Raw genomic sequence first — 12,959 nt, 5'->3', positions numbered from 1 at the left:
TAAACTCATCTTGATTCAAGGAAGTAATATGTCTATATTAAATTCATGCGTTACGGGTATTTACACGCAGGTCGTATTCTTATGCTCAACAACAAAACAATGTATATATATATATCATCTTTAAAAGATATTTATGTAAAATAAATTCAATCGTGGAGAGTTTATAAAGGTGTCATAGCATGTCTGGTAGACTCGAATTATGAAATCATTAAACCCGATTATCAGGTGTCATTATGTATCTGGTGTTACATAATATACTCTTCAAAAAAAGTAGGGGATATTGAAATGCAAATACCTATGCAGGTTGTGATATGATAAATGGACACTTGACATGCTTTGAGAGTATTTTCACAGATGAAGAAGTTATCGCCCCAACAGAACCACTGAGCTGCACGTGCGACACGCAATAGCGCCGTGCACGTGGGGGGGGGGTCGTTGTCTAATGTGACACTTCAAGGAAGGGTTGATGAAAACTGCCGCGTGCTGGTTTATCCTATCCATGTTTGCTTTCCTATCGGTTCTTGCATAAGATTTACTGTTTAGCGTATCTTTGCTTTAGTGTGTTACTTTTAATTTGCAATGAGACGTCTTCAACATGATGAACTTCTACGTGCTATTGATTCACATGGGTTTTACACGTCGAGAGGGGGGTTGGATGGCTGAATGGTTAGCGTGCGCGCGCTGTATCATAAAGTCTGTCATTGAGTCGACTGGCGTGGTTTCGAATCCCCGGTTGTACATGGCAAGGAGTAGGGTCGCCTGTCTAACCTCTTGGGTTTTTTCCGGGTCCTCCGGTTTCCTCCCACTGCTAAAGACCCCTACGCGCAAGCGAATTATGTAAATAAAATTAAACCATATGTTAGTCCCGAAATGACCTAGTTTATGTCGAGTGGACGTTAAACCCCATTTCTCTCTCTCTCTCTCTCTACACGTCAAGCAGTAGCCCACATGCTTAATGTGTCACAGTCTGATTAGCAGACTGTGGAACCGGTACCAATAAACGCACAATGTTGATGATAGACCTCGTTCAGGTCGTCTTAGAGCCACTACACAAGCCCAGGATCGATACATTCGTACACAGGTGCTGCGAAATCGAGGACAAACGGCCAATCAGCTTTCTGTAAACTTGTACCAAGTTACAGGAATTCGAGTTACACCCCAAACTCAGCAGCACATGGCAAACAGGTGTCAATGGTGTAGGTAGCGTAGAAATTGGGGTAATCGTCGATGGGCGCGTGTAATGTTCTCAGATTTCACCGATAGGCGTGCTCGCGTTTGGAGGCGTGTAAATGAGCGTCATGCTAACGTTAACGTCAGTCAATATGACAGATTCGGGCGTGGGTCTGTTATGTTGTGGGGAGGAAGTACCATGACTGGCAGAACAGACTTGCATATTGTTCAAGGAAGGGTCACTGGTGTGTACTAACGTGACCACATCCTGGCACCTATAGTTCTGCCCTTTGCTCAAACTGCAGGTCGACGTTTCATCTTTCAAGATGATAACGCTCGTGTCGTGAATGACTTTTGACAGTGTATCTCTTTGCGAGTGAAATGGGGCCGTCAGATAAGCCGCCCATATGAACTGTTTATGTTCATGTGTAGGCAATTGGCCTGTTATTAACATACACTGGTTACCTCTAATAAAAACAGCAGTGCATTTCCGCAGTTTTGTATTGTGTCTGAATATCCCCTACTTTTTTTGAAGAGTACTATGCGAGAAGTAGAGTATTTTTACTTACAGTATCACAGATCACTATTATGTATGTCATTCTCTTTCTATTTATTAGAGGGAGAGAGAAATGGGGTTTAACGTCCACTCGACACAAAGCAGGTCATTTCGGTACTAACATATGGTTCAATATATTTCAATAAACCCACGAGGTTGGACAGGCGACCCAACTCCTTGTCAAGTACAACCGGGGAATCGAAACCACGCCAGCTGACTCAATGACAGACCTTATGATACAATGCGCACGCACTTATCATTCGGCCATCCAACCTTCCGCATCTTTATTAGACGTGGATATGTTTTTTAAATCCTATGTCATGAAATGACAGATGATATAGTTAGTTTTAATTGCGTTCTTATTGCTCTATTCTACTGTAATATCTTATGTTTAAACTTTAATTCTAATCTTTGGTTATTTTTAGTAAAGCTGCTAAATGTTATTCCCTTGATCCATTACCCATATGTACATCATCCAGCTGACCTCCTAGAAAGATGACACCCTTCAGCGGATAATATAAATTCTTTATCAAAGAAGAACATTATACCCTTACATCCAAAAAATTAAACGAATTAAGCACATAATTTGTGGCAAATTCTGAGATCAACATAACACAATAATTTTGTCTCAAGCCACTCTACTCTGTGCGATATTTTTCGGGCATCGATCATTATTTGTTTCATCAATTTTTCGAAAATAGTCATTTTTTTAAATTGACTAATGGATTAAACATAATGATAGAATTTCGATTGCAAAACCACACAAATAATGTTACACGCAACACTAACGAAAGGTTACGTCACGAGCGGTTTACATGCAGGTGTACACACTGATCCGCAGTGAATACTCACTAGGCCGCTACGGTCAATGATAAGGATGACATTGATGCGACTTAATGAGCCACAAATATTAACGTTTTTCCTCCGACAAATTAAATTCGAATCATTAACGTCTTACGTAAACAAAGCACGCGCCATTGAGCCAATGATTGACTCCGCGTGATATGACGTCATGTGATGAAGGCAGTCATCTTCGCAATATGCTGTGAAACAGATTGGCAGGTGAAGAGTAAGGGTGACCTCTAACATTCACCTACTCAAAAAGGAAGAACAATACAAACATCTTACCAAACTGACTTCCAAATTTATTAAGTATGTAGACAATTCTCCCATGAACAATCGATTTATACTATATATAAATACTTTAGTGTTACACGCAATACTAACAAAAGATTACGACACGAGCGGTTTACATGTTGGCGTAGAGTAACGGTGACATCTTACATTCACCTACTCAAAAAGGAAGAACAATAAAATATCTTACCAAACTCTCTTCTAAATTTATTAAAGGACAATATTGATGTCAGTCATTATCACATAATTATGTGATAGAACTCTTTAAACACGTTCCAAATATAATTTTAACACAGGGATCATTGCTACGATAGATGCGTAATGAAGGTTTCAACAATCGGAAGTGACGAACGGAAAAAGAAAAGACGAGTTATCGTTCTCTATAACTGACTGAAGTGACAAGTGATAACAGACACGGGCGAATTTCTGCTCACTAATGATTCCTTCGAAGACCAAAAGTTGCTATGTGAATCTGTAAGAGGATATATGACAATTAAAAAAAATGACTGTCACTATATAAGAAAACACGAGAACAATAGAAATACATTCCCTTGTTTTTATTCATTCTATACTTCATAAAGAAACATGGTAATGCACGGACTTTTGCTACTAAATATCAATTAATAAAACAAACAAGCTCACGTCTCACATAAAACTAACTAAAAATAGTTAAAACATATCAAATTAAAGATTTTGTATCATAAATGATATCAATATGAACTTATTCAAATAAGTAATAAGTAAAAATCGACTATAATCATAAAATAGAGTTAACTCCCTTGACTAACCTACTTGACATTAAAATTCATTCCCACTTTCAAAAACTACTAAATTATTTCAGGCACATACAAAATATGATCAAGTCAGTGTAATGTAAGTAAAATGGAATGTTTTTCCTCCAGATAAATATCATTGCCTATGACATACAACGTCGTGCCTTTGTATGCAAAGCATTCAAAGTAAGTGTAAGGAGACGAGGGGTAAAAGCGGTTGATACAGATTTAGGAATATTAAACATGTGGCGAAATGCAAATTTGTCACAGTAAGGCTGTGTTGCACCACTTTCAAGGTGCTATATTCAAGGGCTAGAAAAGGAACGCTGAACTCCAACTACGTACAGCTGAAGTACGTACTTAATGAAGGATGGCCTAATACACTTTCTGACGGTATAATTTATATATATTGTGACCCACAATGCTGAAACATATTCACGCAACTCATATGGGAATAACAAAATATAAATAAAGAGAGCGCGAATGTCTCAACAAATTGACGACTTGGTAAATGTCATTTGTGTAATACTTACCAAAATAACAAGCTTCTGAACCAATGCAATGAAAGCTACACCAACTCTGGATTCACACATATTTGAGTTTCAAGAAACCTCCTACCTGATAGCTTCTACTACTCCCAATACTTTAAAGTTGATGAACTTTATATAAGAGACAAATGTCCATATCATTGAAGTATTCAAACAACAAACTTGTTGACATTGAATACCAGAAATTTTGAGATCAGATAATGGTCCTCACTTCTCATCACAAGATTTCACCAATTTCGTCAATGACTATGGAATGAAACCCCATCACCAACATATCCTCAATCAAACGGCGAAGCAGAGAAAGGCGTGCAAATAGTGAAAAGACTTCGATCATAAAGCTTTACTAGATTATAGATCAACTCTTCAAGAAAGTTGTGGATTCTCACCTGCATATCTGTCTATGAATCGGCGTCAACGTAATAAACTTCCAATGTCTAGAGAATTACTGAAACCTGTATCAATTGATATCGTCTAATATTGATAAGAAGAGACAATGTGAATATTACGATCTAAAACATCAAAAGACTTGCCTGTATTAGTACCTGTCAGAATATCACCTCTTCCTGGTTCTGAAAATTGGACACCTGCAACAGTACGTTTGCCCATCACACCTCGCCAAGACCATACGTTGTTAAATGTAACTGGAATAAGTATAGAAGGAAAAGAAGGCACATGACAGTTCCGCCGACACAAGGAGGATAGATTCCGCAGAAAACTCAGATGTACAGAGTTAAAGCGAGATTAAGGCTTGTATTGAAGAAGGTAATCAACGTACTATCTTACCTAAAACACCAGATAGACTACATATATATACATTTAACAATAATATTCAATACCAAATAGGCAACCTATTCTTTGGGGTAGAATAGCTCGTTTATGGTTAAACTAGCAGTGAAAATGCCAAGATGAGCAGATACAAAGCATCGATGTAGCCCCTAAAGTGTGTTAGTAATAGAAGTGTGTGAATGAATTTAAGGACCAGTTACCCTTCTATCTCCCAGCAAGAAGAAGGATTGACTTAAACAAGTAAACATTTGATAAACTACATTCGATTACGAGTCAGTAGGCATTAATAACATGTTCTTTCTGGTATGACGAACAGTTTGTTCACATTGTATAAACTCTTCAGTTATACCACTGTTTACACATGACATGCAGTAAGTTTATTCATGGCAGATGTTCCTTGTGATGTGTAGAAAATTGGGGTGCGAAGAATGAAGGCTTGATTTCAAATTTATCTCTATTTACACTTGAATTACAATTCGACATATCGAATTCTAAATTTATAGACAACTTTGATGTATTCTCACTATTAAACAGAATAACATTGAAATTTTAACTCTTGAATTCTGCCATTGCACATAACTTCTGGTGTACACTTGATCTTTCTCACTTGACTTATATACATAAAAAAAACCGTCAGTACGATTTCAAAAGCAGAGAGGAACTTTAATCAAATCATTCCAAAAAACGACTTACTAAATGGATCGATGCAATTTTTGGTGAACATTACGGTGACACATTATGAGAAGGTCTAGAGTGTAACAGAGTGATTTATACCTGAAGTTGACGTTTATATTATGTTCGTTATTTATTTTTAATAAATAACCTGGTGTGACAAAACTGATCTATAACTGAAGTTGACGTTTAAACTCTCGACAATTTCTGTGAAGACACGTTCTTAATAAACATCTAGTTTATTCAAGATGTTCTTTAACAAGCTACACATGATCCGCGTGTAACACTAGACTGAACTTCAAAGAGAATGTATTAGTGGTCAGTTCATTATACCTTGACCTGACAATGACTTTCAAAGAAATATGCAGTTTAATTACAAACACCATAATTGATAATAAACAATACCATATATGATTATCACTCCTGTCCACCTCAGCTAATTGTTAGAGGCTTTATAAGCAGGCGTTTACTGACAGCAAGTCAGACTTGGAATAGAGCTCCTCTCGATTTATGACTATTTCATGTTCTCAATAAAGGTCTTATAATTATGCTGATATTCTGTTATCTGTAAGATATAGTGTTACATGAGTCTGTACACAGTGTATGCATCAGTATCTGGTGTGTCCACCGCGGGTGTCAATAACAGCAGCAGCGCAGCGTCTGTACATTGATGAACGCCATTGGCACCTGGAACTACACTTTCAGAAAAGCCTGGCGCAATCCATCGGCTGTGTTTGGTCTCGGTACGACGTAATTAGGTCTCCTCTGAATTTCATCCCAAAGATGTTCAATCGGGTTTAAGTCTGGACGAAGGGTTAGCCATTGCATAACGTTGACACCGATCTGCTGTAGAAAGTCCCGAGTAACTCTGGCGGTGTGGGCACGGGCGTCCAGGACCCACTTTCTGGTTCAGGCTGATTCCACCACAAACCATTATGCTTGGACCTCCCCATGAGTCTCGTTCCATGATACATTGGTCAGAATAACGCTGGTCACGTCGACGCCATATTCTTATCCTGTTATCTGCAGTTGATACGCAATACCGACTCTCATCTATGAACAGAACAGTTCTCCATTCCCTGTGTCGGCAGTTCTGGCGTTGTTAGGGCAAATTGTAGACGTTCACGTCTTTCGGTCCACGATAAGGTCTACCGCAATGGATGTTCTCTCTGGTGAGTCGTCAGCGCACTGTATCGGTACTGATGGGTCTTCCGTGTGTTCCCACTGTTTTACATGCTGTCTCCGATGCCGGTTTGAAGGGATTCTGCACGTACTGTCGCACAACATGGCTGTCTTGTCGCCTTGTTGTTACCCTTGGTCTACCAGTTCGGGGGCGATCATCCGTGGTGTTGGTGGCCCGAAAGCGTTGCTGAAGCCTGTAGTTGGTCCGAACATTGACCTGAAAGTGATTGGCAACGGCCTGGGCAGTGTGGCTAGCGTCGGGTCTTCCAAGCGCCTGGTTCCTCTGAGCTGTTGTGAGTCGTGGCATGCTGCTGACATTGTAGTGTGAATGATTCAACCAGGTATGGGTGTGCATTTTATAGGGCTGGTCCCAATGAACAGCATGAGTTACATGAAAATCATGGAGAAAACATGACCATCTCAGAAGTAAGGTTGCGTTTTTGAGAACATTTCCTGAGTTCAATTCTGTGTTTGGGAAGGAGCCTTATTGCCCAGGTAAAGTTGCAGATGTGGTCACAAATATACAATAAAAACATTTGGCAAGTTTTATGCAATGCGTCTATTCAGAGTAACATACCAACCTGACGTATCCTTTGCTGCTTAGTATATAAACACTTAAATTTTTATTTTACACTTGACTTTAGATATTTCGACACTTGGTTATGATACTCCACCGTTGAATATACACATTGAATAAGTGTATTGGCAATTGAATTCATATTGATATTCGCTTAAACGAATTGGACAAAATGATTGTGGAAATAGTTATTGTTAACCGACAACTGACATGTATCTATTATGTATGACAATAGTATCTTGCTTTCAAACACAGCAAACTATTTTGTGCATCTCCTAGAGTGTCTGTTGGGTTCCTAATATATCGAGTATAACAATTTTATCAATACCTTCCCATACTCTTAATTACACGGTCTTCAATTGTAGCCTTGGCAGCCGAAGTTGCTGCGCCTATTCTAAATGAATAACCATTCATTATATGACTGTTCATTAACACCTATTTTACTCAAGACATGTTTCCGACATTGAATGGAGTAGATACGAGATACTGAGTTCTTGTCTTCAGTCATAAAGAAAGGCATGTTTGTTTTAGAGAACTTACTATACAGGGAAAGCACTGCAACAGGACATAACTTAGACCACTTTTTAAAAAGGTAATTGAAACCCGTTTAGAGTAAGGATCAGTCGTTTACTTTTTCTACTTAAGGCAGCCGTATCGCTCAACATGTGTATGTCCGCGTATGTAATGTTTACTTGAGGTTTAAAATGGCCTGAAGTTGTAGTTTCTCCACATCTCAAGAACCAAATACATGTGATGATATAAAATCGTCCAGCAGACAATCTGTATATTTGCCAAAAACTCCCAATCTTAAAGCATTACATATTTGTTTCAAGGTATCACTAGTTATTGGAAGTCTTGTTTTGTGGTCAGTCTGTTGTAGTCGTCTTACTACTTTGAGGATTGTGTACACTTGAATGTTCCTTTTCGGGTTTTCGAAATACTCTGAGTGGCCATACTTAATATATACGAACCTAACACCACCCAAGTAAAATTTAATTGTGGAGTAACTTAATTTTAAAATATTCTAATAAAAGAAATGAAATACGTACAACACGTCTGAGAAACTAGTTTAAGTATCGCTACCCATACTGGGCGAGGAATCTTTGATATGCATTAAATCCAGTTTGATATACCTTAACTGTTTTTGACGAAACACATTGTGATTCCATAAATTCTCTAAAGTTCCATTCAGGTCTGCCAAACAATCATGCTCAGAGGTGGGAAAACGGATCTTTAATAAAACCCTTTTCAAATCCTGATTATCTTTGGCTGACTTTAAATTTTTACATTCAAAGGTATCCGAAACATTATCTTTAACTAATGCATCGAAACCATTCCTTAATCCTGAACATAAATAGTTAACAAATTGTCTATCCGGGTGATTTGCTAATACAAATTTAACTCTCTGTATGCTTTAAATTCGAACTGTCAAAATTTTCTATCTTGTCTTATATTTTGACTTTCACTTAAATTGTTCTATATAGTTGGGCAATGATAGCAACAATGTTCTTTGTTAAATTGACCAGTTTACAACCTTGGTTATTATGATTATTACAAATTTGTCACTTGAAGAAGGGCCTGAAACACCTTGAAGTAATCCTCGGTATGGAAAGTTTCTCTGTTGAACAAAACTATGTCCATGTAGTTCTGCTTTCACGGAGCACATATGTGTTGCGTGTGAAGTTGATTGACATGAGTATACATCTGCCCCTGTTACAACTAGGATCTCCTGAACAATGCCGGATTAACCACTGGGCACCATGGGGCCCAGGCCCCAGGGCCCCCCACATTAGAGGGCCCCCCACAAAAATCTCAGTTGCGCGCCTCGAGAATGGTCTGACCGAGGACTCATTTCATAGCACTCGCATGGATATATCCACTGAAATAACGCCAGAATGCGCTAATTTTGTGGCAGAATTTTATTTTTTTCTGGGGGAGGTACTTCTAAATGGCTTCGACACAAGTGCCTGAAATGCCAGGAAATCACGTTTCCGGTCTCCAATTTCTGAAAATGTCCTGGGGGGAGAACACCCCCATACCCCCCTTGCGGGGCTTCGGGCCTTCAGCGCTCGCGGTGGCCGGCTTCGCCGTCCACAGCACCGCGGTCGGTAATCCGGGGCCCCCACATGTTCCGGGCCCCAGGGCCTCTACCAGGGTTAATCCCGCGTTGCTCCTGAAGCCCAATTTGCCTAAATATTGTGTCGCATTATTGCATTAGCATATTTGATTGTAAATAGCTTTTATTATTCAAAGAACCTGTCTGACCAGATATTAATAATTCTGTCCAGCGAACTGTTACTAGTGTCGCCTATATTTTTGCTGGTTCGGCGATCTCTTCTGTTGCGCGCGCGTGACCTAGAACTGATTCCACGTGACGTAGATCTATCTCGCTGCGGTTGACTAGTCCTTGATCTTGTTACATCATGATTTTCCTTGTACAGCTTTCTTTATCAATTGATTCTTCGAAAAGGATGAAGGGACGGATATCAGGCCCGTATCTAGTCCCATCACGTGGCTAAGTGGGTAAGGCGCTGGCTCGCTAGCCTGGAGGTCGGGTGTTCGATCCCTGCATTGGCTGAGAAAGTTCATCCAGATTTTCCGGCGTGGTTTCCCCTTGTCAGTGATGCAGGATGGAGGGCGAAAAACCGAGGTCCCGTGTACACATTGGCGTGCACGTAAAAGATCCCTTGACAGTTGGAATTCGATATAAGAGTAGGCGATAGTGCCGCTGCCCGGGCAAAAATTCCCTCATAGCACTCTGTATGGCGTATGCTTGTTTTTAGCTAGGATTGGCTGCCTTTAGTTCCAAGTGGCAAACTCAATTTCTTTATTAATGCATGCAACATCTTAAAAAATAAGATAATTTTATACTATTATGACTAATTAAACTTACATAAGCCAATGTAGTGGCACAGCTAACGCCTAAATCCAAATATTCGCGTTTAAATTAATGAACCGTTGTTTTTATCCGACATACATCTCCCGTTTAAAAATGTCGTTCCTAGTAACGGCTTAACGCCACGATTTTAAATTAGATGATTTATACCCGTTTCAGCTAGGATTTTAATTGTAGTTCGATGTGGCAGAAATATTATAAATAACAATAATCAATCGTCGTTTTGATGAAATATATTGTCAATTTTGCTTACTGAGGCCCGATGTGATTTGCGTTGGGCTTTCCTACGTGGAACTATATAGCAAATTATTTATTATCTCGAAACACGGAGGGTTGAGAGATGAGGTTTGTTAAGTAGGGTCTAGGGTGCTCTGCCCCCAGAAAATTTTGGAAAAAAAAGGGTTTGCACTGAAAATGACGGAAAATTTCAATTTTGAGACAGAATTTGCGATATTGGTGTATTATGATATTGATATATTTGAAGGAAGGCGACTTTAACGTACCTATAATAATTTATGAGAAAAACGAAAGATTCGGAATCGGGTTAGAATGCGACTAACCAATCTTACTCGGCATTATGGATGCCTATGATCTCGCCGTGGGCGGCCAACTAATCTCGTGATTAGGGGCGCCCCTCCGGGATGAGGCACCCCACAAATCATGCCGTTTGGGCACTCCATTGATCAAGTCGTGGGCGCCCAACCAATCTGACTCGGTATTATGCATTATTTGCAGCCCGACAATCATATATTGTCATTATGAGGCGCCCTACCAATCATGTCATTATGGGCGCCCCTCCGTGATAAGGCACCACACAGATCAAGCCATTTTGGGGGCCCCATCAGTTGTGGTGTTAATCGCGTGAGTCATTATGAGGCGCCTCACGATTTTGGGGGCTCCTCATATATAACGACATGATTGGCGAGGCGCCCCTAAAACTAAATGACATTGGTTGGGCGCCCAATCTCGTCGTGGGCGCCCAAAAATTGTCACTCGGCTTTATGTGGCACCCATACTGATATGGGCACCCAATAATTGTCACTCGGCTTTATGTGGCACCCATACTGATATGGGCACGTTGGTCGTTGACTTCGTATTGCATCCAATGGAAATGGAGCCGATTTTTTCACCAATGGACAAAGGACGCCAAATTTTTCCAGGAGGGACAGCGGGCCCCTCCCGCTAGCTACGGGCCCGGATATACCGATATCTCTATTGCAGTGGTTCTCGACCATCTTTTGCCAACGGCAGACCTTGGAACACATGAAAAAATAGCGGAACACCTGGCTAATTTTTGCAAAATAAAAGCATGGTTAGTCAAACGGCATACAACCGTAGACAGTGGCTAGCTAGTTAGAGACACGTAGAATGACTCAAACTAAGTAAAGAAAAACACAGCTTATCAGTAGACACCAGTAAATACTTAATTAGGATCACGTGGTTTTTCGCATTTTCTTAGTCTTCCGTTAAAAATTTCGCGGCACACATAGGAAGATCTCTCGACACACCTGGGTGCCGCGGCACACTGGTTGAGAATCACTGCTCTATTGACTTAGCCTACGCGCTGTATTCTAGAAAGAGGCAGATTCAACAAAGAGGCAGGTGAGATCACATGAGACTTATGGACGAGTTTGTGTCATTGCATAAAAGAGGCTTATTTACATAAGCTTATATTCATGATTTGCATCAATGAAATTGAATCACAGTGTGATCCTATTAATTCATAATAAAAATTGCGTCAAACGAGGTGTTTGATTTTCTCTGTAAAAAGCTCAGTGTGTATGTATGCCAACGTGATGATGATACCATGCATTATTAACTGTCAAATCTCCTTAATAGGAACCTTGCAAACCCCCTCCTGCAAAAATTCCTGGACGCCTGGCCCCACAGAAACTACTTTTCAGCGACAGCCCATAAGGCAGGGAAGGACAGTAAGTTTATGATTATATTGACTAGAAAAGTAGAATTACGCGGATCAATCGGGTATGTGATGACATTTACTGTCCACGATTTTCGTAATAGAATTCGAGTTACTCTGTTGCGCACTGATGACGTCGTTCGGGGTTTTACACGATCGATCTCATTGCTAGGGACCACCTCTACGCATAATACATTAAAATTTGTTGAAGTGAACATCCATGATTGTTCTAGTTATCTTAGGCCTGAAGCTGGGTCAGATTTTTGTGACATTTTGTTTCACCCATCGCTGTTGTGGCTAAAAATATCCAAATTACTTTCTTAATTTAGGACTTTATTTTGTCGCGGATTCAGCGATGGCAACTGGCAAATGACTGCTGACTGACTTATCAGTCAATGAAATCGCTGCTTCATTTATCTGTGATCTTTGAAGGTAAACAAAACGTCTCCTTTTGATTGTTGTTCTAGGTTTTATTTCGTCGTAAATTTACCCAAAATACAGTAACTGGATTCGGGGGGTCACGTGGCTAAGTGGGTAAGACGCTGGCTCGCTAGCTTGGAGGTCGGGTGTTCGATCCTTGCATTGTCCGAGAAAGTTCATCCAGATTTTCTGGCGTGGTTTCCCCTTGTCAGTGATGCAGGACGGAGGGCCTGGCAAGGACAGCTGTCTAGTCGTTCGGATGGGACAAAAAACCGAGGTCCCGTGTACACATTGGCGTGCACGTAAAAGATCCCTTGGCAGTTGGAA

Source organism: Patella vulgata, chromosome 7 (genome assembly GCF_932274485.2).
Source record: "Patella vulgata chromosome 7, xgPatVulg1.2, whole genome shotgun sequence".
Lineage (NCBI taxonomy): Eukaryota > Metazoa > Mollusca > Gastropoda > Patellidae > Patella > Patella vulgata.
This window is presented reverse-complemented; position numbering follows the sequence as displayed.